Here is a 27,103-nt window from a genome sequence, read left to right as displayed (position 1 = left end):
AATCCCAAGCAGGCTCCACACTTAGCGCAGAGCCCAACGCAAGGCCAAATCCCACGACCCTGGGATCAGGACTTGAGCCAAAAATCAAGAGTCAGATGCTCAACCGACTGAGCCACCCAGGCACCCCTGGGACTATTTTTACATGTTTTACTTATAAACCTGAAAGCTTGTATTTCTCTCCCCAGAGCCACACCAACTTGTTATAGCCATGAGTCAGACATCTTCCCTCTTTGGGTTCGGAAATCAGTGCAATTGCACACCCACAAGCATACCCCCATGGAATGATACAACTCAGAGCAACATACAAAATTTGCATACAAATAAACAATACACTGGGGGGCTTCTGCGATCTTATGATTTCCCCTGCGTGGAAATTGTAGCAAATAGGTTGGGTAGTGTTGTCTTTCTCTGTTTTAAAATTGGTTTCAAATTTCTGTGCTCGGATTGAATAATCCACAAAGATACTCAATTACCTTAAATGGGTATGTAATTTCTACCCACGAGTGACTGTGAGACGGCGTAGCAAAAATCTTTCATAAAAACAGAGGATTTTGTCTACTGTTTTCTTGATTCATTTTGTGATACCCTGCCTACTGCCTTATGATGTCTCTTCATCATTTTTGGACTATGAGTTCACATCAGCTTTGTTCTTTTATACCTCAGGCCTTTCTCTGCTCTCTTAAAGCTCCACAAAAGCAATGACTTTGTTTTTATTCACCTCTGTGTCAAGCCCAGTGTGGGAAAAGTCACTGCTACTTACTAGCCTTTGGCTGAATGGGTGAACAGATGAGTGAATGAATCGCTCATAGGCTCCTGAGGAATGTCAGTCATCTATTTCAGTATCTCTGCTAGAGAAATGCTGGTTTTGCTAAAGGAGACTCTGAGAACTCATGCAAAAATTGGACATGTGGCTCTGCCATGTTGCTTCCCCACAATCAAAAATTCACAAGTAATTCTCATCTCTTAGAGATACATGCCAAAATATTTATGAATGGAAAGACTTAGCGTGTGAGATTTGCTTCGAAAGAACTGAGGAGGGAGTTGAAGAAACAAATACAAGCACAGCCCACACAGGATCAGCCAGGAGGTTGATTGAGGTGAAGCGGAGTGTATGTTTGAAAGTGTTCATCACATAGCCTCACAGTGGATTTCACAGGTGATAGAGTGGTTTCTGCTTATGGATGTTTATGCATGTGCCCATTCTAATATGTTATTTTCTCTGGGGAAAAGAGGCACTCCGTATTGACTACCGACTACAGCAAACATTTCTGCCAACTTTTTAACACCCTGGATATTTGGGGAATTTCACCGTAGTTGAGTCCCTGCCTTCCCAGTACAGAAGACAGAAAGCCACTTTCCAACCTCCTTGGTGTGGCTGGGGTAAAATATGGGACCTGGACCCTGTCCGTTAGCAGTACTCAGGGCATTCATCAGTTCAGGAGAATCACAAAAATAGGAGGTGCCAGGAAGAACTTTCTGGAAAGGGTCATGGGGAGGCTTTCAGGGTGCAGAGGCAGCTCTGGCCCGCCTGGCAGTTATATCCCTTGTCCAGGTCTCTGTCCAGGCACTGAAGCATTCAGTACTATACAGTTCTGGTCCTGGACCCTCATCCTCTAGGATTTTGACCCTTGGGTAGCCTTTAACAAATGTCCTTATTTGCTTGCACGAACTAAAGTAGGTCTGCATTTATTGCTTTTGCAACTAAATCCCTTGACTGGTGTCTCTACCTCATCCTGGGTATTCGATTTGGTATCTAACTCAATCTGGAAATTATAACCCATTGAGGTTTTAAAAGAGGGCAGGAACGATATTATGAACAACCTGGTTGGCCATGCGTGGGCGTTTGAAATTTATTTCGCGTGCAAAGGGGAGCCACTATATATTAAATGTGAAAAGGAAGTGAGGGGCCGCGGACACAGTGGGAGGGAAGCCTGAATTATCTCAGGACTTTCTCAACCAACACAGAGGAAACAAAAAGGAACAGCAGCCGTGCCCAACACAATGACTCCCCAGGGCCTCTGCAAAGCAAAGCCCCCCTTCCTTTGGCCAGCAGGGGGTACCCTAGCTCATGTCCCTGCTCCTCTCCTTAAGGAGCAGTGTGAGTGAGTGGATGTGTGAGTGTGTGTGTGTGTGTGTGTGTGTGAGAGAGAGAGAGAGAGGGCGCGAGAGAGAGCAAGCGAGCATGCCCCCGCCCACTTAACTGAAAGCCAACGGGCAACGCTCCCCTTTCCCATGGTGGAAACAGATCTGCAGACCACAGAGTAACGTCACTCCGATGACTTATGCAAATGGATGCCATCCTTCATTTGAGGCATAAATGAGCCCTGGTGGTAGGCTCATTTGGTAGAACGATGGCCCCCACGGATATTTACGTTCCGACCCCTGGAAACTATGAATACATTAGGTTGGGTGGCAAGGGAGAATCAGCTTGCAGATGAAATTGCTAATCAGCTGACCTTAAGATAGAGAGATTATCCTAGACTGTCCACTTGGGCACAGCGGAGTCACGGGGTCCATAAAGGTGGAAGAGGGAGGCAGGAGGCAGGCCAGACTGACCCCACGTAAGAGGCACCCCCCCACTGCTGCTGCTGATGTGATGATGAGGAAGGAGCCACCGATCAAGAGATGTGGGCAGCCCCTAGAGCTACAAGACGCAAGGGAACAGACTCTCCCCCAGAGCCTCTGGCAAGGAACGCGGCCCTGCCCACCCTTGATTTTATTCCAGGGAGACCCACGCTGGACTCTAGCCTACAAAACTGCCAAGTAGTACATGCGTTGTCCTGTGGTTGTGGTCATCCGTTACGGCAACCGTAGAAGGTTAAGATGGCCCCCAGGGATGAGAACCATCAGTGTGGGAGAAATACCGCCAAAAATACACCCATGATCCCTTGAAGGATGGCTGAGAAGAGAATTCTGCTCTGGGACGGTTAGATATTTAAGAAGAGTGATTGACGGCTCATTTCCATTCCCCGAGACACACTATAGGTCAGCAAGCACATAGGAAGAGACCCAACACCCAGTTAAGAAAAGATGGAAAGATGGACACGTGGCACGTGGTGGGGACCGTCCGCCCCTGTGAGAGGCACGGCCTCGCTACGAATCAAGTGAGGTTAACCTCTGCTCTGGTCAGCGCAGTGCTGCTGGGATTCAGTGAGGTGGTGTGAGTGTGCACGCAGTAAGTGCTACACACAGGTTACATTTAGGCTGTAGCTAAACCAATGGGGGGGGCACCTAAGTAATCACAGACATTCTTCTATTTGGAGACCATCCAAGTGACATCATCACATCTGACACCGCACACTCGATAAATAGGGGGAGGCATACAGTAGGACGTAGAAGATGCCTCCGTGTGCTGCTAGGTGACCTACTTACGCTCGTCTCTGAAACGTGAAGAACGGGATTGTGAGACTACAATGAGATCGCGTCAATAAAGCGCTCAGTGTGAGACCTACCACGTATCTGGGACGTGGCTCAGCGACAGCCGTCATTACTCACGAGGGGCACTTATTCACATAAGGCATCCACCGCTTGTGAACGCGTAAGTCACTTTTACCTAGATGATTTCGTTTGATTAGCAAAGCACGGCAGAAAGAAGTGCAAGTTTATACCCATTTCTCAGATGTGAAAGATGAGGCACAGAAAAGAAACATGCATTGCTATGGTGCACGAACACAAGGATTAGCCTCACCTGAGAAGATTTAGGGGCCCTACGACAGGCACAGCAGTCCCAGAATAACTTCCTCTTGCTCGTACCAGTAATACTAAAAAGCGACCAGTAAATGAATAATAAAGATCTTCAAAATCGTTCATTTTTAAAAGAAATTTTAAGCGAGTGAGAGAGAGAGATAATGAGCAGGAGAGGGACAGAGAGAGAGGAGAGAGAGAATCCCAAGCAGGCTCTGCACCGTCAGCGCAGAGCCCAACATGCGGCTCGAACTCATGAACCATGAGATCATGACCTGACCTGAAATCAAGAGTCGGACGCTTAACCAATTGAGCCACCCAGGTGCGCCCCCAATCTTTCATTCTTAAATACCACTCAGTAGTAAGATAGTGGCATACGAGTGAAGAATTTAGGAAATGGAAATATTCTGCTGTAGGCCATTCAAAGGAGAAAGGCCAAACGAGGCAACAGTCCCCTGCCAAGTGTGTTTGGTGAGACTTTAGAGGACACACCGCAATTGAATCCACAAGAGGAGCTGGAGATGTGACAGCACACATGTCTGTGTATGTTTCTCGTCATCCAAGGGCCAAGCAGAGGAGAAACATAGACGTGACGTGTAATCAACTCGCCATAAGACATTTGGAATGCTGCTCCCCGTGGCTCCTCCCATTACCTCGTGGCAAGTTTGCAGTGAGTTGTTTGGCTTTTCGTCAGCTAAAAATAATAAAAGTCAAACAAGGAGAAAAGAGTTGAAGTCAAATAATGAGAAAAATGTTGCAAGGAAAGAATGAACTATATTGGGAAGAGATTTTTTTTTAAGTGTTTTAACACTGGATTGGAAAATGGACCAGAACACAGTATATGTCAACCAGATACGAGCATGGTGTGGATGACCATTTCCTTCTTCCTCTTCTTCCTTTCTCTCTTCCTTCCCACCTCCTTCCCTCCCTCCCTCTTCTACCTGTCTTTCTTTCCTTTTCCTGTCTTCCTCCCTCCCTTTCTCCCTTCCTTTCTTAATGAAGAAACTCGGCACTCTCTTATCATCAGAACTCAGTTCAAGCCCAGCCACCTAATCTGGGCAGCCTTTTCAGAAGCTGGTAGATATCTCCATGATAATCCTGCCGTACATCATTATAAGTGTTCTCTTTCATTCCACATAAAGTAATATATGCAACCTGTTTATCAGACAATATGAAAATAGATAAATTAAAATATAACCAATGCTCTATAACACTACTCCATAGTTTGATTTAAAAACAACAACCATGGTTTTAGAGAATATTTAATGTCATGAGGAAGCGTGAGATGAAAAAAAACAGAATTTAAACTACACGTAGGGGCGCCCGGGTGGCTCAGTCGGTTGAGCGTCCGACTTCGGCTCAGGTCATGATCTCACGGTTCATGGGTTCCAGCCCTGCATCAGGTTCTGTGCTAACAGCTCAGAGCCTGGAGCCTGTTTCAGATTCTGTGTCTCCCTCTCTCTCTGACCCTCCCCCATTCATGCTCTGTCTCTGTCTCAAAAGTAAATAAACAGGGGCGCCTGGGTGGCGCAGTCGGTTAAGCGTCCGACTTCAGCCAGGTCACGATCTCGCGGTCCGTGAGTTCGAGCCCCGCGTCAGGCTCTGGGCTGATGGCTCGGAGCCTGGAGCCTGTTTCCGATTCTGTGTCTCCCTCTCTCTCTGCCCCTCCCCCGTTCATGCTCTGTCTCTCTCTGTCCCAAAAATAAATAAAAAAAAAAAAAAAGTAAATAAACATTAAAAAAATAAATAAATAAACTACATGTAATGTATTTGTACATGCATAGAAAAAAGTGGGGAAGGATACACACCTAATTCTTAATTATGGTTACATCTTGCAAGAGGGTGAGTGGTCAGAAAGAAGCAACTTCCATTTTTTACTTCACATGCTTTCAGTATTGGTTGAGGATTGTATTTTATTCTATTTTTTTCAACAAACATACACTGCTTTTGGATTTTAAAATCAAATTGCTAGATGGAGTGCCTGGGTAGCTCAGTTGATTAAGCATCAGACTTCGGCTCAGTTCACGATCTCATGGCTTGTGAGTTCGAGCCCCACATCGGGCTCTGTGCTGATGGCTCAGAGCCTGGAGCCTGTTTCGGATTCTGTGTCTCCCTCTCCTTCTGCCCCTCCCCCGCTCACCCTCTGTCTCTGTCTCTCTCTCTCAAAAATAAAATAAAATTTTAAATAAAAATAACATAAAATTGCTAGAAAATAGATGAAAGAAAGCTCTTAGCATTTTAGCAAGTCGAATCGATCAATTTGTAAGAAGATAGTACGTCATGACCAACTGGAGTTTACCCAAGGATATTTGAAAATCAAACAATGTAATTTACTGTGTCAACTGAATTAAGGAGAAAAATCATATGATCATTTTAGTAGATGCAAAAAAAAGCATTTGACAAAATTCAATATTATTCATGATAAAATTTCAGCAAGTTAGGATTAGAAAGGACCTTCTTCAATTCAAGAAAGGCATCTGCAAAATACCTACAGTTAACATCATACTTAAAGATGAAGTAGTAAATGTTTTCCACTAAGATAACAAAATGGCAAGACTGTCTACTCTCTGCTTCTATTCAATGTTGTATTGGAGGCCCTTGTGCAATTAAGTAAGAAAAACAAATAGAAACATAAGAATCAGGAAGGAATGTATAAAACTATTCCTATTTGCAAATGACACAATCATCAATGTGAAAAAATCCTAAGTCATCTGCAAAACAACTACTAGAATAAATGAATTTAGCAAAACTGTAAGCTACAAGGTCAATATATAAGAAGCAATTGTATTTTTACATACCAGTTGCAAACAATTTGCAATACGTTTTTTAAATTCCATTGTCAATAGCATCAAAAAATGAAATGCTTGCATGGCACCTGGGTGACCTGGTAGGTTAAGTGCCTGGCTCTTGGTTTCAACTCAGGTCATGATCTTGCAGTTTGTGAGTCCGAGCCCCGCATCAGACTCCGCACTGACAGTCAAAGCCTGCTTGGGATTCCCTCTCTCCCTCTTTCCCTGCCCCTCCCCTGCTTGTGCTCTCTCTCTCTCTCAAAATAAATAAATAAACTTTTTTTAAAAAAATGAAATGCTTGAGGACAAATTTAACAAAAGATATGCAAGACCTCGACATCAAAAAACTCAAAAATATTACTGAGAGCAATTAAAAAGACCTACATAAATAGAGAAACCTATCTGTTCATATAAAAGGAAGACTCCATATTGTTAAGGTGTCAATTCTCCCCCAAATTTGGATCCAGTGTAATCCCAATCATAATCCTAGTGGGTTCTTTCAGGAAAACTCACAAGTTGATCCCAAACTTTACATGTAAATGAAAAGGACTTAAAATAGCCAAATAACTGAAAAAAGAACAAAGCTTGGAGGGCTAGTACTAGGTGTCTCCATGATTTACTATAAAGTATGGGATCAAAACAATGTGCAAGCATAAGAACACACTGATGAAGCAGAGCTTAGACGCAAGGCCATACTTATATCGATGAACTGATTTTCGACAACAAAATTTCCAAGGCAGTCCAATGGGAAAAGTCTTTCCCGTAAATGGTGCCAGAATAACTGAACATCCATATGGAAAGAAAAAGAAACATTGACCTTTACCCCACATTTGCACAAACGTTAATACGAAGTAGACCATAGGTCTAAGCATAAAGAATAAAACTATAAAGCTTATCAAGGAAAACAAAACAATACATTTGTGGCTTGGGAGCAAAGAAATGTTTCTTGGAAATGACAAAGGAAGCCATAGCTATAAAAGAAAAATTGATAAATTAGACCTCACCAGAATTTAAAACTCTGTCCATCAAAAGACAGTATTAAAAAATTAATAGACAAATGACAGACCAAGAGAAGATATTCTCAAAACTAAGATTTTACAGGGGCGCCTGGGTGGCTCAGTCGGTTAAGCATCCGACTTCGGCTCAGGTCATGATCTCGTGGTCCGTGAGTTCGAGCCCCGCGTCGGGCTCTGTGCTGACCGCTCAGAGCCTGGAGCCTGTTTCAGATTCTGTGTCTCCCTCTCTCTCTGACCCTCCCCCGTTCATGCTCTGTCTCTCTCTGTCCCAAAAATAAACGTTAAAAAAAATTTAAAAAAAAAACAACAAAAAAAACTAAGATTTTACATAGGACTGATAATTAGAATAGATGAGGAATTCCTACAACTCAATAAAAGGTCAAACAATCCAATTAATTAACAGGCAAAATATTAGAACACGTGTTTTACAAAGGAAGATTTATCAATGGGAAATAAACACACGAAAAGATGTTCAATATCATTGATCATCAGGGATTAATGATCATGGTCACAGAGAAACACAAATTAAAATCACACTAAGATGCCACTACAACTCATCAGAATGGTTACATTTAAAGACTCTAACACCAAATGCTGGCAAAGATATAGATCCACCACAGTTCTCCTACATTACTGGCGGGAGTGAAATCCATTGCCACTCTCTAAAAGGTCTGGCAGTTTCTTATAAAACTAAACAGATGCTCACACTATAAACCAGCAATTCTCCTCCTGGATATATATCCAAGAGAAATGAAAGCACAGATCCACAGAAAAGAACATATAAAACTGCTCATACTATCTTTATCTTTGTTCATGAGAGCCTCAAACAGGAAGTAGCTCAGATGGCATCCATGAGAATCTAAGAGAATAGTTGAACGGTCCGCATTCACACAGTAGAAAACCAGCCAGCTGCAAGAAGGAAGGAACCACTAATGTGTTTAACAATGTGGATGAGTCCCCAGATTCCACTTGTTGACTGAAAGAAACCTCCCACGGAAGACCACATATCATCACTCATCATTAGGGAAATGCAAAAGCCCCCCCCCCCACACACACAAAACCCCACCAGAAATAACAAGTGTTGGGAAGATGTGAGAAATTGCAATCATTATGTATTGCTGTTGGAAATATAAAATGGTGCAACTAATATGGAAGATAGTATTGTGGTTCCTCAAAACTTAAACATAGAATTCCCACATGACCCAGCAATTCTGCTTCTCGTCCAAAGACATCTATCCAAAAGAACTGAAAGCAGGGACCCAAACAACTATTTATATACCAATGTTCACAGCAGCATTACTCACAATGCCCAAAAGGAAGAAACAACCCAAATATTTAACAATGAATCAATGGGTAAACAAAATGGGGTATACCCATGTGATGGAATATTATGCAGCCTTTAAAAAGATATGAAATTCCAATACATGCTCAACCTTGAATTCTGAACATGGATGGACCTTGAAAATTTTATGCAAAGTGAAATATGCCAGACACAAGAAGACAAACATTGTGTGGTTCCATTTTTAAGAGGCTTCTAGAAGAAGCAAGTCCATAAAGAAGGTGGACTAGTGATTACCAGGGACTGAAGGGAGGGGAGAGAGGAGGTCAAGAACGGGACCTTGAACGTTACCGAATTAACTCCTTCCCCACATCATCGGCACACGACTTTCTTCCACTCTTATTTCACCTCATTGAGGCTGCTTACCAGTCTAGTCTGCCGATTCTGATGTACTCTAATGCTCTTTTGGAGGAAACAGAATAGGACTAGGAGGACGAATACAACAGGACTTACCAAAAATACAAAAAAAAAGCCCTTCGCAAGCACATTCATCGTGTTGGAAATCTGAAAACCGTGAAGGGGAATGATGAAGTTGTTGTTAGACCTGACTGTGCAGTGTTGAATAATGTTTCCGAGAACACCTTGTTCTTGCCCAAAGTTCACGATCTCTGCATCAGGAAAGACATAACTAGAGATGGCTTTGAATTAGATAGAAAAAAGCACCGTATAAACATGACTTCTTACCATCTGCTTCACTCCCAGGTATTTGCAAGCTATGGAAACTTCAGGCTATAATTTGTCTTTATTAGTAGCTATATAATATCCCATTTTGCTATTCCCCTCTTGTTGAGTATTTGGCTTGCGTCAAGATTTTTTGTTAATATAAATAAGGCTACTCTTGCAAAATATATGTAAACATAGTTTAGCTTTACATACAGCATGGTCCCAAATGCATGTGTAAAAAACAATTCATACTGATGTACATAATCGCCGTCTCCCGACATTCATTCCACCTGTTACCCTGGACAACAGCTAAAGGGTTTGATAAAACTGACAGCCCCCTCAGCCAATCAGAATAGTCCCATCCCTCTTGCCTTCTTGATTGGTTCAGATAGTCCAGATGTGGGCGAATCAGTGCAACGGATTCCCCTGCCACAGAGACTGATTTTGCAGTGAACACCTTCTCTAATTGTTATATAAAAACACCAGATTTTTGTACATTGATCTATCCAGAAATGCTATTGAAGTCTCTTACTGATTCTATTACTTTTCTGTAATTTCCCAGGGATTTTCTACATAATCATATGTGTGCAAATTAGGCAATCAATTCTCTTCCCAATTCGTACACATCCTATAAATTCACCACTTCTGACCTCTTTGCCCATTTTCACGCAGATACAACCCGACGGCACCTCCCTGTGACTAGGAATTTTCCCCGCCCTGGGAATTTGCTCAAAAGCACTCACATAACACACACAAACCCAACGTGTGGCAGGGTCAATGCTCCGGAGGAAATCCTTGACGGGTGCAGAACAGAGGTCATTGAATAAGTGCTTCCTCCGTGCCCCTTCCCCCACCCCCTAGATAGTTCTAAGATGCATTTCATGAGGGTTCTGAGAAAGTCCTGTGAGATCAAGCAATCTGTTACTGTGGCCGACACTTCCTATTTCTTTTTAAAGTCTCACTGCTTAAATTCTCTCTACAGGGTTGACTGAGGGGTGATAGAAGGCATGCTTGGGTTGTTTCTGACTGGCAGGAATGCTTCCAGTCAAGGAGGGCTGTGAATGGCTCTTGTCAAAGAGGCACAAAATGTGGCTATTTGTACCCCAGGCAAATGCTCACCAGTGGGCAAGCACTGTAGATGGACAAGATAACGTTCCTTGCGTTAGCCTCTTCTCCCAGACAAAGAGGGCCCATGATGGGGTCAACGACACGGGTTTCTCTTCTCCAACACTGACTACCACCATTACCGGATGTCTAATCTGCCAATAGCGGAGACCAACACCGACTCTCCAATACTGCACCATTTCCCAGGGAGAAGCCACCCACCAGATGGATTATACTGGACCCCTTCCGTCTTACAGAAGCAAGTGATCTGTCCTCGTCACAACAGACACTATTCTCAATATGGGTTAGATTTTCCTTCCAGAACTTGTAGTAGCCAGCACCATCAGCTGTGAAAATGCGGAAACCCTTACCCACCAGCATACCATTCCATACAGCACTGCTCCTCATCCGTTCATTCCACAGTGAAAAAAAAAAGAAGCAGCACAGTGGACTCTTGCCCACAGAATTCACTGGTTTTACCAGGTAACCCAAAGCCGTCTGGAAAACAGGTCACGGTGACAAGCCTTGCAAGGTCAAGGTAACAGGCTTACTAAAAATGCAGCTATGAATGGTGCCAGTTGAGAACAGGAAAGAGTCTCTCAGATATATAGTAACGGATACACGGGGCTGTTTCTCCCACATTCTTCCTCTAACGACTCGGCTGGGAGACATTTGCTTCCCACCCTCACAGCTCTGAGCCATGTCGGTTTGGGGGTCTCAATGCCAAGAACAATGACTCCTTTTAATTGGAATCTGAATCAAGCACTTGACCTTTTGGGTTCCTCCCGCCCCTGAAAAAAGGTCATGGAAGGGGAGTGCTCTGTGGCCGGGGTGACGGATCCTGATACCATGTGGGTGGTGGCCAGGGGCCAGCGAAATCCATGTCAGAAACCCAGGGGATTCTCTGGGCGCTTCTTCACTCCTCCAAGCCCAGTACTCGCAGCTGATGGAAGGTGTGGGGTGGCTTGGGAAGGCCCTACAGAGCCTGCCCGGGACCACCCTTCCCATCTCCTCCAGGGTCAGGGAGCTGCCCACAGACGCAATGCTAGCGGCATCAAAGCTCCATGGGGAGAGCCCTGGGGGCAGGGCTGGGGCAGCCCAGGCCCCACCCCCACCTGCCCCCCACCCCTGCCACAGAAATTCACACGGGAAACACAGGAAACCACATCCAGCTAGAGGAATCAGACTGAACCTTTCCAAGCGACGGAGACACTCGCCTCGTACAGAGTCGCCCCAGTTGGATAGCCTGGCACCTCTTCCGCAAGATCTTATTCATAAGGCAGGACAAACTGGCAGTTTATAGGCTCAGGATCACCTACCTGGGAAGAGGTTTTTGGGTGTTGCCTTAAAATCCTCCTCAGCTAACAGAGATGCACAGCAGCCACGGAGGAAAACTCAGAGAAGCCAGAAAGGCATAAGGGAAGTCACAGTTCAGGCTCCGGATGGCTTTGTATTGGTTGTCGCTGTAGACGTGTTGGTCTTTCCCGCTTCCCCGCCTGTGGAAGATTCCCTAGGGTTTCCGTTTCAAGTGTTATACGTGAGAGGGGATATGAACTTCACCTTAACGGAGGCACAGCTGATCTTCAGCATCAGCCGCAGGGGCACTGAAACTCTGCCTGGGCACCGCCTCCCTAAAGAATTGATGGAGTTGATGGCCTCCCCCCCCCCCCCACCCCCGCCAGAATCTGTCCTAACCCGCACCGGCTTCCCTTACAAACTCTTCTTTTATGGGCATGTGGTTCATCTGCCAATTAAGGAATCTGCTGGATGATTCTTCCAGATTCCCAGCACTGATTTCCAAGAGAGGTTAAATACACATCAGGTGTATTACCCTGAACAATGAGAAAGGGAAAGGGGGATCTCTACTCTACCTTCATTCAACTGCTGCTTCGATTCAGCAGTTACGCCAGCCATACTCCAACCTCCATTTCGTACTTGAAATCTGAACCCAAGAAATGCATCTTGAGACCTAACCACAAACTGGACTTTACACCTATTGGTCTAGGGTGTCAAAGGAAAAAGAATGTTCGGAATTGTGCGTGGCAGGACCGGGCTGCTTTGTCGGGTCAAGGACCACATGCAGACAATTGAACCTGAAGACAGGGGCAGGATGGCTCACGGGCTTCTCACCAAGGAAACGCAACAGACCTGGGCTTGATCAAATGCACTCTTAGTTCTTAAACATGGCAGGCTAGATAATTCTCACCATACTCGAGACCTCTCCCAAACGAAGAAGGAACAGAGCATTTACAAAGACAAAATGGAAGTCCCCTTTCATGCCGACCACTGGAGCAGCTGTGTTGTGTGACGTACGTCCTTCCCCAGCCATAGACGATCTTGTACTAATAAGGACTAAAAGCAGCACAACTGGAAAAAAAATCCGCTGCCAAATTAACTTTAAATAAGGATCCCTTAATCCTGGTCTCCTTCTGAGCTCTATGATGCAACAAAAAGAGTGTGAGTTTCTCTACCCTGTTTCAAATACCGCAGCCTCGGAAAGAAGCTTTTTAGAAAAATCTACGCACAAAGGCAGTCATCGGCAAGATAATACTGTGACAATTAGGAAATGATGGTGACCCAAGACACCAGTGAGTCCACTGGTTATCTCAGGAAATAAATGTGATGCTTTCTGAATACTATTCAAGGTTCTTTCCAAATAACATCAGTAGTGGCTTATACAGGACTAGGAAACACTTAGACATTGATTTTGGAACTATTCAACAAATGCAGCAGAATGAGAATTTTTCAGATCTGACTTCCGATGAGGATTTTACCTGTTGGCACAACAGATGAAATCCTGACTTATGTCCCAGATTCTTTTTCTGAGTGTACCTTCATGATTTCAGGTCACCAGCAGTGACAATCTCTGGTCCTCAACTCGAGCTGGTTACAACCCACCACAGCGGCAGGTGCAGTGATAACAGAAGCACGAGGTAGGGCAGCCAGAAAGGAGTCGGAAGGTGAGGCTTGCGCAGGCTCCCCGGAGGCTTGCAGATCGCAATTCTGACCCAGCCGTGCCTTTTCACTTGTCCGCAGCAAGACCTACCACCGCGTGAGTTCTTTTCAGAGGTCCCCTACGGATCTGAGTGTAGGCTCCTGCCCTCTACCCCAGCATGGAGTTATTCAGCTGGACTTTGCCGGAGGAAGTTTTGAGACCTCTCCACACCTGACTTATAACTTACAAGATGTGGTCAGTTGCTTCTGAAAGTTTCTGAAAACTAACAAGATGAGGAAATGCACAGCCGAATGTAAGTTCTCAGGCATGCCCCACGGTGGGGGGGTGCATCACTGTATCAGTGCCAGGCAGAAACCCAGCTCCAGGCTCACAGATGCTGTAAAGCAAGTTTCAGAAGAGAAGAGTTTTCAATGGAACATACACAGCCGAATTACACAGCATACATAATGCTCAGACTATCGCAACCCGCTGCCTTCTCGTCACCCATCAGAAACCGGACCTTTCGCAGAATGACATCCAATGGCCCCCGCTGACTCAGTTGGTAGAGCATGTGACTCTTGATCTCAGCGGTTGTGAGTCTGAGCCCCATGTTGGGTGTGAAATCTTTAGTAAAAAAAAGGAAAATGAATGACATCCAGTGAATGTCTCTAACTCCACACCTGATTTTCACCTTGGTTTTGCATGCTGCTTAAGGTAAGACTGCAGAGGGAGAAAGCTGGGGGATGTCTGATGCCAGCCAGTTCAAATGGAGTCTGAAGGCACGTTGTTTGTACTGTTATTCTACACCAAATTGTAACTTTTGATCTTAGAAGACAATTTTTTTAAGTTTATTATTGACTTTGAGAGAGAGGGAGCATGAGCAGGGGAGGGGTAGAGAGAGAGAGGTGTGGGGCTCGAACTCACAAACCGCGAGATCATGCCCTGGGCCCAAACCGAGAGTTGGACGCTTAACTGACTGAGCTGCCCAAACGCCCAAGAAGACAATTTAAAAAATAAAATTGAAATAGGCATACATCAGCAGGAAAATAGAAATTGTGCCACCACAAATAGTAATATACATTTCACCTTACTTTGAGCACCACTTTATAGGAAATATTTGAGAGCAGAAATGAGCATTTCAGATGCTTTTTTACATAAGACAGAATTTTCCCAATTTAAATTTATCATATTGGAATAAAAATGAAACACATAGAGAGAATTTAGGGGAAGATGGAAGCATAGGAGGATGCTGGGCTCACCGCATCCTGCTGGTCACTTAGATTCCACCCACCTCTGCCTAAATAACCCAGGAAACCAGCAGAACGGAGTCTCCGGAGCCAAGCGCAGACGAGAGGCCCACGGAAGAGGGTAGGAAGGGTGGCGAGGCGGTGCACGCTCCACGGACTGGCGGGAGGGAGCCGGGCCGAGGGGCGGCCCGCTGGCCAAGCAGAGCCCCCGAGTCTGGCTGGCAAAAGCGGAGGGGCCGCACTGCGTGGGTTCTGACAGCCAGTGGGACTTAACATCCGGAAGGTTCTAAGTTAACAGCTCTGCTCAGAGAGTGGGAGGGCTGGAGGACAACGGGAGGGAGAGTTGTGGAGCCCTGGATGACAGAGCGCAGCTTGGCAGGGAACAAAGGCGCTCACCAGCGCCATCTCCCTCGCCCATCCCCCAGCCAAAATCCCAAAGGGAACTGGTTCCTGCCAGGGAACTTGCTTGCTCCGCACAAACACCCAACGCTGTGCTTCTGCGGATCCATCCCTGTGGCGGCGGGTCTGACTCCCTCCCGCTGCCACAGGGCCCCTCCCGAAGTGGATCTCTGAAGGAAAAGCGAGCTGAGCCGGCCCCTCCTGCCCCTGTGCACCTTGCCGATCCACCTCAGCTAACACGCCAGATCTCCAGCACCACAAGCCTGGCAGTGTGCAAGTAGCCCAGACGGGCCACGCCACCCCACAGTGAATCCTACCCCTAGGAGGGGGGAAGAGAAGGCACACACCAGTCTGACTGTGGCCCCAGCGGTGGGCTGAGGGCAGACATCAGGTCGGACTGCGGCCCTGCCCACCAATGCAAGGTATTCAAGACAGCACAGGGGAAGTGCCTCTCAGTTGGGCACCACTCCAGGGACTATCCAAAATGACGAAATGGAAGAATTCCCCTCAAAAGAATCTCCAGGAAATAACGACAGCTAACGAACTGATCAAAAAGGATTTAAACAATATAACAGAAAGTCCATTTAGAATAATAGTCATAAAATTAATCGCTGGGCTTGAAAACAGTATAGAGGACAGCAGAGAATCTATTGCTACAGAGACCAAGGGACTAAGGGACAGTCAGGAGGAGCTAAAAAATGCTATAAATGAACTGCAAAATAAAATGGAGATGACCACGGCTCCAATTGAAGAGGCAGAGGAGAGAATAGGTGAACTAGAAGATAAAATTATGGAAAAAGAGGAAGCTGAGAAAAAGAGAGATAAAAAAAATCTAGGAGTATGAGGGGAAAATTAGAGAACTAAGTGATGCACTAAAGAGAAATAATCTACACATAATTGGTATCCCAGAGGAGGAAGAGAGAGGGAAAGGTGCTGAAGGTGTACTTGAAGAAATAATAGCTGAGAACTTCCCTGAGCTGAGGAAGGAAAAAGGCATTGAAATCCAAGAGGCACAGAGAACTCCCTTCAGACGTAACTTGAATCGATCTTCTGCATGATATATCACAGTGAAACCGGCAAAATACAAGGATAAAAAGAAACTTCTGAAAGCAGCTAGGGATAAACGTGCTCTAACATATAGAGGGAGACCTATGAGACTCGTGACCGATCTCTCTACTGAAACTTGGCAGGCCAGAAAGGAATGGCAGGAGATCTTCAATACGATGAACAGAAAAAATATGCAGCCGAGAATCCTTTATCCAGCAAGTCTGTCATTTAGAACAGAAGGAGAGATAAAGGTCGTCCCAAACAAACAAAAACTGAAGGAATTTGTCACCACTAAACCAGCCCTGCAAGAGATCCTAAGGGGGATCCTGTGAGACAAAGTACCAGAGACATTGCTACAAGCATGAAACCTACAGACATCACAATGACTCTAAACCCATATCTTTCTATAATAACACTGAACGTAAATGGACTAAATGAGCCAACCAAAAGACATAGGGTATCAGAATGGATAAAAAAACAAGACCCATCTATTTGCTGTCTACAAGAGACTCATTTTAGACCTGAAGGCACCTTCAGATTGAGAGTGAGGGGATGGAGAACTATTTATCATGCCACTGGAAGTCAAAAGAAAGCTGGAGTAGCCATACTTATATCAGACAAACTAGACTTTAAAATTAAAGGCTGTAACAAGACATGAAGAAGAGCATTATATAATAATTACAGGGTCTATCCATCAGGAAGAGCTAACAATTATAAATGTCTATGCGCCGAATATGGGAGCCCCCAAATATATAAAACAATTACTCACAAACATAAGCAACCTTACTGATAAGAATGTGGTAATTGCAGGGGACTTTAACACCCCATTTACAGAAATGGATAGATCATCTAGACACACGGTCAATAAAGAAACAAGGGCCCTGAATGATACAGTGGATCAGATGGACTTGACAGACATATTTAGAACTCTCCATCCAAAAGCAACAGAATATACTTTCTTCTTGAGTGCACATGGAACATTCTCCAAGATAGATCACATACTGGGTCACAAAACAGCCCTTCATAAATACACAAGAATTGAAATCATACCATGCATACTTTCAGACCACAATGCTATGAAGCTTGAAATCAACCACAGGAAAAAGTCTGCAAAACCTCCAAAAGCATGGAGGTTAAAGAACACCCTACTAAAGAATGAGTGGGTCAACCAGGCAATTACAGAAGAAATTAAAAAAATATATGGAAACAAACGAAAATGAAAATACAACAATCCAAACGCTTTGCGATGCAGCGAAGGCAGTCCTGAGAAGAAAATACATTGCAATCCAGGCCTATCTCAAGAAACAAGAAAAATCCCAAATACAAAATCTAACAGCACACCTAAAGGAAATAGAATCAGAATAGCAAAGACAGCTTAAACACAGCAGAAGAAGAGAAATAATAAAGATCAGAGCAGAAATAAACAATATAGAATCTAAAAAAACTGTAGAGCAGATCAATGAAACCAAGAGTTGGTTTTTTGAAAAAATAAACAAAATTGATAAACTTCTAGCCAGGCTTCTCAAAAAGAAAAGGGAGATGACCCAAATAGATAAAATCATGAATGAAAATGGAATGATTACAACCAATCCCTCAGAGATACAAGCAATTATCAGGGAATGCTATGAAAAATTATATGCCAACAAACTGGACAACCTGGAAGAAATGGACAAATTCCTAAACACCCACACTCTTCCAAAACTCAATCAGGAGGAAATAGAAAGCTTGAACAGACCCATAACCAGCAAAGAAATTGAATCAGTTATCAAAAATCTCCCAACAAATAAGAGTCCAGGACCAGATGGCTTCCCAGGGGAGTTCTACCAGACATTTAAAGCAGAGATAATACCTATCCTTCTCAAGCTATTCCAAAAAATAGAAAGGGAAGGAAAACGTCCAGACTCATTCTATGAAGCCAGTATTACTTTGATTCCTAAACCAGACAGAGACCCAGTAAAAAAAGAGAACTACAGGCCAATATCCCTGATGAATATGGATGCAAAAATTCTCAATAAGATACTAGGAAATCGAATTCAACAGCATATAAAAAGAATTATACACCATGATCAAGTGGGATTCATTCCTGGGATGCAGGGCTGGTTCAACATTCGCAAATCAATTAATGTGATACATCACATTAATAAAAGAAAAGATAAGAACCATATGATCCTGTCAATCGATGCAGAAAAGGCATTTGACAAAATTCAGCAACCTTTCTCAATAAAAACCCTCGAGAAAGTCGTGATAGAAGGAACATACTTAAACATCATAAAAGCCATTTATGAAAAGCCCACAGCTAACATCATCCTCAATGGGGAAAAACTGAGAGCTTTTTCCCTGAGATCAGGAACACGACAGGGATGTCCACTCTCACCGCTGTTATTTAACATAGTGTTGGAAGTTCTAGCATCAGCAATCAGACAACAAAAGGAAATCAAAGGCATCAAAATTGGCAAAGAGGAAGTTAAGCTTTCACTTTTTGCAGATAACATGATATTATACATGGAAAATCCAATAGACTCCACCAAAAGTCTGCTAGAACTGATACATGAATTTAGCAAAGTTGCAGGATACAAAATCAATGTACAGAAATCAGTTGCATTCTTATACACTAATAATGAAGCAACAGAAAGACAAATAAAGAAACTGATCCCATTCACAATTGCACCAAGAAGCATAAAATACCTAGGGATAAATCTAACCAAAGATGTAAAAGATCTGTATGCTGAAAACTATAGAAAGCTTATGAAGGAAATTGAAGAAGATATAAAGAAATGGAAAAACATTCCGTGCTCATGGGCTGGAAGAATAAATATTGTCAAAATGTCAATACTACCCAAAGCTATCTACACATTTAATGCAATCCCAATCAAAACTGCACCATCATTCTTTTCAAAGCTAGAATAAGCAATCCTAAAATTCATATGGAACCACAAAAAGCCCCGAATAGCCAAAGTAATTTTGAAGAAGACCAAAGCAGGAGGCATCACAATCCCAGACTTTAGCCTCGACTACAAAGCTGTAATCATCAAGACAGCATGGTATTGGCACAAAAACAGACACATAGACCAATGGGATAGAATAGAAACCCCAGAACTAGACCCACAAAAGTATGGCCAACTAATCTTTGACAAAGCAGGAAAGAACATCCAATGGAAAAAAGACAGTCTCCTTAACAAATGGTGCTGGGAGAACTGGACAGCAACATGCAGAAGGTTGAAACTAGACCACTTTCTCACACCATTCACAAAAATAAACTCAAAATGGATAAAGGACCTGAATGTGAGGCAGGAAACCATCAAAACCCTAGAGGAGAAAGCAGGAAAAGACCTCTCTGACCTCAGTCATAGCAATTTCTTACTTGACACATCCCCAAAGGCAAGGGAATTAAAAGCAAAAATGAACTACTGGGACCTTATGAAGATAAAAAGGTGCACAGCAAAGGAAACAACCAACAAAACTAAAAGGCAACCAGCAGAATGGGAAAAGATATTTGCAAATGACATATCGGACAAAGGGCTAGTATCCAAAATCTATAAAGAATGCACCAAACTCCACACCCAAAAAACAAATAACCCAGTGAAGAAATGGGCAGAAAACATGAATAGACACTTCTCTAAAGAAGACATCCGGATGGCCAACAGGCACATGAAAAGATGCTCAACGTCACTCATCGTCAGGGAAATACAAATCAAAACCACACTCAGATATCACCTCACGTCAGTCAGAGTGGCCAAAATGAACAAATCAGGAGACTATAGATGTTGGAGAGGATATGGAGAAAGGGAACCCTCTTGCACTGTTGGTGGGAATGCAAATTGGTGCAGCCACTCTGGAAAACAGTGTGGAGGTTCCTCAAATAATTAAAAATAGACCTACCCTATGACCCAGCAATAGCACTGCTAGGAATTTACCCAAGGGATACAGGAGTACTGATGCATAGGGGCACTTGTACCCCAATGTTTACAGCAGCACTCTCAACAATAGCCAAATTATGGAAAGAGCCTAAATGTCCATCAACTGGTGAATGGATAAAGAAATTGTGGTTTATATACACAATGGAGTACTACGTGGCAATGAGAAAGAATGAAATATGGCCCTTTGTAGCAACGTGGATGGAACTGGAGAGTGTGATGCTAAGTGAAATAAGCCATACAGAGAAAGACAGATACCATATGTTTTCACTCTTATGTGGATCCTGAGAAACTTAACGGAAACCCATGGCAGAGGGGAAGGAAAAAAAAAAAAAGAGGTTAGAGAGGGAGGGAGCCAAAGCATAAGAGACTCTTAAAAACTGAGAACAGACTGAGGGTTGATGGGGGGTGGGAGGGAGGAGTGGGTGGGTGATGGGCATTGAGGAGGCACCTGTTGGGATGAGCACTGGATGTTGTACGGAAACCAATTTGACAACAAATAAAAAAATAATAATTAATTAATTAATTAATTAAAAGTGAAACACATAGGATTTGCATTTCTGGACTGTTACTAGTAAATCAAACACAAAACTAAAAAATGAAAACTATTGCCCTGTGTTTTTTAGCTCTGTTTTTATGACAGGTGTTACAATAAATAGTTTTGATACAATGAAAATCTCAGTGCTTCTGAGATTCTCCTTCACTGTTACTCTAAGTACCTCACAACTTTTTTAGCCTACAACAGTGTGGGATTTGTCGTTTTTATAAAGTGTGCCATTTTTCTCATTAAATTAAATGAATGACATCTTTTCTGCCCACAAATACGTTATTTCCTAAATCCAGTCGTTTTGATCGTTTCTGGTGTGTTATAACTGTACTTTTCACCTGCTTTATTCAGGTAATACAAGGTGAAAGGTAAGTAATTACTGGAAAGTTAAGTACTACAGAGTCTAATGTCTCCTAAAAAATTTTTAATGCTTATTTTTGAGAAGGAGAGACTCAGAGTGAGAGTGGGGGAGGGGCAGCGAGGGAGGGAGACAGAATCCGAAGCAGGCTCCAGGCTCCAAGCTGGCGGCACAGAGCCCGACGTGGGGCTCAAACTCATGAGCTGTGAGATCATGACCTGAGCTGATGTCAGGTGCTTAACCAACTGAGCTACCCAGGTGCTGCAGTAGATTTTAACATTATATGCCTTGGAATGACAAAGATTTTTGGAAGGCGAAGGATAATTTTTTCCTAATTGTTTCTTATTATTTACATAAATATGAAGACAGTAGCACTTAACTTCCATAAGTATTTTCAGAAGAATTTTTACCTCTATGAAGACCTTTGTGCTGATAATTGAACAGAACCTTGGATATATTTTTAAGTTTGTGCAACAGATAAAAACTTGGCTGCTAAATGCAACCATTGTTCAGCTGCCATCAGCGGAAAGGTTGGTGGAAAAACTGCATCCAACAAGGAAAGGCAAGGTTGCTGAGGATGGAAACCTTCCAAAATAAAGGTTGGGGTCACCCTGTCCGGTGAAGGATCCGGGCAAGCTGAGGTCACAGCTGAGAATAAAAGAAAACACAGAACGGCTTACGGAAGAAGGAAGTTTAAATATCAACTGTAGTTCTTTCCAGGTTGTCTCATTCTTCTTGAATTAGTTTAACATTAATCTTAAACTGATTAAAATGGATTCGTTTTATATTTTTCTAAATGACACTGCCTTTTGTGCAAGTTTTCAGATTTATTGACAAAATGATGGGACAGTGGCCTCATGGTTTTGCAAGTGTGACTGTATTTGTAGTTACACCCATTTTTCATCCCTAATATTGTTTATTTGGGCCTCTCTCCTTTACTCATCTTATTAGGAAATGGCTTATTTTATCATTTTCTGTCTACAAAGAAAATATTCAATTTTTGATCATCTTTATTGTTTGGTTTTCTAATTCTTTATTTTCTACTCTTTATTACTTCTTTCTTTTTTCAAATTTTGTTATTTTTTTTAGAATTTTATTTTTAAAGGTTTTTGTACTTTTATTTATTTTTGAGAGAGAGAGAGCAGGGGAGGGACAGAGAGAGAGGAAGACAGAGGATCCAAAGCAGGCTCCACACTGACAGCAGACAGCCCAACGTGGGGCTCAAACTCACCAACCATGAGATCACGACCTGAACCGAAACTAAGAGTCTGATGCTTAATCAACTGAGCTACCCAGGCGCCCCTATAATTTTATTTTTGAGTAACCTCCATCCCCAGGTGGGGCTTGAACTCATAACTCCGAGATCAAGAGTCACAGGCTTCGTCAACTGCACCAGCGGGGCACCTCTTTTCCTTCTACTCTAAGTTTACCCTTTCATCTTTCAATAGCTTCAGGAGTGAAAACCTTCGTTTCTTTACTTCCAGATTTTGTTATTTTTTAAAAATGTATATAAATTTATGAATGTTCCTTTGACTTAATCTCACAAGTTCAGATCAGCAGAACCTTTGCGGCCCTTCAGGTATACATTCTGTCATTTCCACTGTGGTTACCCTCGAACCCACAACTATGCGGCAAGGTATTTGTAAGTTTCCAAACATTCAGATTCTTGTCGGCGCTTTTACCACTTATTTCTGATGTGATTATTGCAATACGGTCAGATAATATGGTTTATCTAACTTCGATTCTTACAAATTACGACTTCTCTGCTACAGTATAAATTAGTCCTGGAGATGTACTGTATGGCGTGGTGACTATATTTAACAATACTCTGCTGTCTATTTGAAAGTTGTTAAGGGAGTGAATCCTAAAAGTTCTCATCCAAGGGAAAACGATATGAAAATTACATGCGTGATGGATATTAGCTAAACTTATTGTGATAATCATCTTGCAACGTATGCTATTGGAGCCGAGGGCAGGCTCCACGATGCAGCTCTTAGGCATGAAGATTATTTTGAGCTGAAGGCAACTGAGACCCCGCGGGCTCAAGAGAAACTTTGGCTCCTCCCTTCACTACATAAGAATCTAAACTGGGGGTCTTTCCCAGAATAAGAGTAATTAGCAGGGATAAATTTTATCTGGATGACCTGTCTGTACGGCAGGGCCAATGTCTAATTACCAAACACCTGCCCTGTGAAGTGCATCCCTTCTCTTCAAACTCCCACACCCTTACCCCCTTCTCTCTAGTTCGGGATGACATTGCTACCTGGTTTTGCTGGGCTGTCTGGATTTTACGTGCGTGGATTCCCCACATGCACACTATTAAGTTTTATTTTCTCCCGTTAATCGGTCTCATGTCAATGGGATTCTTAGTCCAGCTAGAAGGACCTGGAAGGGGACAGGAATTCTTGCCCCCCGGCAATTCATATATCAAATATATCAAGTTATGTTGTACACCTAAAACTAATATATTGTATGTCAATTATATCTCCATTTTAAAAATGATGACTTCTTTGAAGTGAAGACTTCCTTTATGACCACGTGCATAGAGTGGAAGAGAGTGTGGTAATATTTGAGAGTTGAATTGGGTATGATTGAAGTTTTGTTCCAATATTTTTTAACGTCTATTTATTTTTTGAGACAGAGAGAGTGAGAGTCGGGGAGGCGCAGAGAGAGGGAATCACAGACTCTGAAGCAGGCTCTAGGCTCTGAGCTGTCAGCACAGAGCCCGACATGGGGCTCGAACTCATGAACCATGAGATCATGACCTGAGCCGAAGTCAGACACTCAACTGACTGAGCCACCCAGGCGCCGCATGGTACTACTGAAGTTTTAAACCAAATGGACCTTTAGGAACCAAGAGTTACTAAATATGTCCAAGATTTCATCAAGGATCAAGAAAGGGGTATTTTGACAGAGGGTGACCAGAAGCCATGATGGGGAAAAAATAAAATTCTTTCACACTTACATTCTCCATGGAAGCAAGACTATTTAATAAGCCACTATAGTAAATCCTCAATACATATTTGCTGGGGGGAGGGGGGGAGATTTATCCAAAAGCCCACATCTTCCCCAAAAGTCTTTGCATTCAGATTCTCTTTTGCTTAATTCTCCCCAATCTAGAGGACTTTTCTTTCCTCTCTTTTGTTTCTTTTTCTTCAAAATCTTGATCTGTTTTAATTCCCAGTTTAGTATAGCTTCTGAGTAAATAGCTCTCAAAGAAGCACGTCTATTTCTGAGGTCTGGGCTTTCCTATTTTCTGTGGGTCCCCTGGGTTCCCCAGGGGCCGCCCTGCTGGCCTGAGTGCCCCAAGCACTAGTTTCTGCCTCCCTCGTCCTCGCCAAGCAAGCGTCCAGGGGCTGAGCCGAAGAAAAGCCAGCATCTCTGGGGGCTCTTCACTAACAGGCCACCGGGTGTCAGCCCCGAGCCACGTTGTAGGAAAAAGCAAACCAGGAAAGGAGCAAACTGGAGAATGAGGAGGAAGTAACGTTTGAGGAGATAACAAAGTCCTCAAAGATCACCCATTTTCAGCCAACATAGGGGAAAGAGAGCATAGCAAGAGTCAGAAGAAATGAAGGGGCCACCACAAATTTGAAAAATTGCCCAAGGTGCTTAAGTAAAATTGCTACAAATGTTCTTATCACCAAGGTAACAGGGTCCACAGTGAGCAGAATGTTGGCCAAAGGCGACCCTGCGCTGCGGGGGAGGCTCCAGCACTGATCTGCCCACCGTTCCCAGGACTGCAGATAAATCCCTAGGACGGCCTGTCACCACCCCCCCCCCCCCACCTCCGCTCCGCAGCACCCTGTCCCCGGATCAGTCCTGCACCTGCTGTAGCTAAGACGGCCTCGCCGGAGGAAAGCACAGCCACGGCACTTAGTGCTGTCGCACAAATGCATCACCTTTCATCTCCAAAGGATCCTTTGCTTAGCCTGTCGAGCCTTTGCCCCTTCCAGGAGGTCTGTGTGTCTCACTCCGTCCTCCCGCCCCTTTCACTCTTCCTCTCCCCTCCCTCTGCCTTGGCCTGGAATCCCATCCCCTCAGCTCTGTCCCCGCCACTGATCCCACCCCACCCGCAGAGAGGACACTGAGTCCGTGAACCCCGCCCGCCCCCCACAAATACACTGCCGTCCGGTCTCCTCTTCCTTCTCGCCCATTCTTACCTCCTGCCCCACCGGTGGGAGGGACTGAGACAGCCACCCTCTGGTCCGCCCCGAGTCTCTCCCAGCACTCCGCCTGAGGAAGCCATCTCCGTATCTCTATAAACCCTTAATCCCCAGGTTGCCAGCGAAACCACCCGGAGAAAAATTGAATTCTCTTAGCAAGTGGCATGGAAGTTCCTGTAATGACTGTCAGAAAAACTGAGAAGCCTGTAGAGGTTGAAGGTGACACCTTGCAGGGGCCTGTGGGAGGTGCCTCAGCTCTGGACAAGGAAAGTACTGAAAGGAGTTCCTCCCTCTAAGGAAAGCAGGAGGGACCTGGGGAGAGTGAACGGGAGCCAACGGGTGACAGAGGGCAACGTGGTTTGCAGGGTGAGCCCTCGCCAGGAGCACTTTCAGACCTTAAAGTTTCTTCACTTCTGCCACCTGTGACGAAATGGCTTACTATTAACACGAGCGTGTGCGTTCGTGTAGAAACCGGTGAAAGGGCTGAGAGTCGCGCCGAGGTGACATGAACCTGAGACCCAGGTGTGGACGTGCCAGTGGACAGAAGCATGCGCGAGTAAGTTCTCAGGAAGTCACTTGAAATCAGCGCAGGGAGCCCCTCACGTGGCTTTGGACCAAGTTCACCTGCGTGTCTGAGAGGCAGGTGTCTCCCATCCTCAACAAAAGCCTCTTCAGCCCTTTGTAGCTCCTTCTCGTGTTCTCCTTCTTGAAAGTATGGTCTACACTCGTGGTGGCGGCTTCAGCGCCTTCTCCCATCTGCCAACGACTCTCACCGAGGTCGGAGGGAATGACCTCATGGAGAGCACTGTCCGTCCTCAGTGTACAGGACGTCTCTTCCACATGAGGCACCATCGGTAACGTTCCTGGTGTCTTTTCCTGGAGTTTTATCATTTCAGGTCTTACACTCAAGTCTTTAACCCACTCTGAGTTGATTTTGGTGTGCGGTGTAAGAAAGTGGTCCAGTTTTGTTCTCCACGCGGTAGCTGTCCAGTTGTCCCAGCACCGCTTATTGAAAGGACGGTCTTTCCCCCCTTGTATACCCTTGCCTCCTTTGTCATAAACTCACTGATCACATAAGTGAGGGTTTATTCCTGGGCTCTGCGTTCCACTCCACCGATCTATGTGTCTGTTCTGGGGCCAGGGCCATGTTGTTTTGATCACTAGAGCTTTTCTGGTAGAGTTTGGTATCAGGGAGTGTGATACCTCCAGCTTTGTTCTTTCTCAAGGTTGCTTTGGCTCTTTGGGGTCTTTCATGGTTCCCTACAAATTTTAGGATTCTTTGTTCTGGTTCTGTGAAAAATGCCTTTGGTATTTTGATGAGGGTTTGAATCCATAGATGGCTTGGGGTAGTATGCATATTTTAATAATATTAGTTCTTCCATGTGACTTAGTTTGCATACCCTCTAGGCTTATACATGTTATCATAAATGGCAAGATTCCATTTTTTTATGGCTGAGTAATATATATATATATATATATATATTTGTATATATATACACACATATATGTGGATTATATATATATATGATATAGATACATAGATATATAGATATATATATACACACACACACACATATATATATACCATATCCATACGTCTATCAGTGGGCACTCGGGCTGCTTCTGTATCTCGGATATTTTAAACAATGCTGCGATAAACATATGGGTGCATGTATTTCTTCACGTTAGTGTTCTTGTTTTCTTTGGATAAATACCCAGAAGCAGAGTTGCTGGATTGCACAAAATTTCTTATTCTTATTAAAATAAGAAACATGATTCATTTTCTTGAATATATTCCAGAATGAAACTTTTTTACCCTGAATTCTAAAATAGGACCGGTAGAATTACAGTGAAACTCTAGCAGAGTCACGCGAGTGACATCTGAGTGAGGACAAGCC

This window comes from Panthera pardus, unplaced genomic scaffold (assembly GCF_024362965.1).
Source record: "Panthera pardus isolate Hobbes unplaced genomic scaffold, ASM2436296v1 HiC_scaffold_17, whole genome shotgun sequence".
In the NCBI taxonomy this organism is placed as follows: Eukaryota; Metazoa; Chordata; class Mammalia; order Carnivora; family Felidae; genus Panthera; species Panthera pardus.
This window is presented reverse-complemented; position numbering follows the sequence as displayed.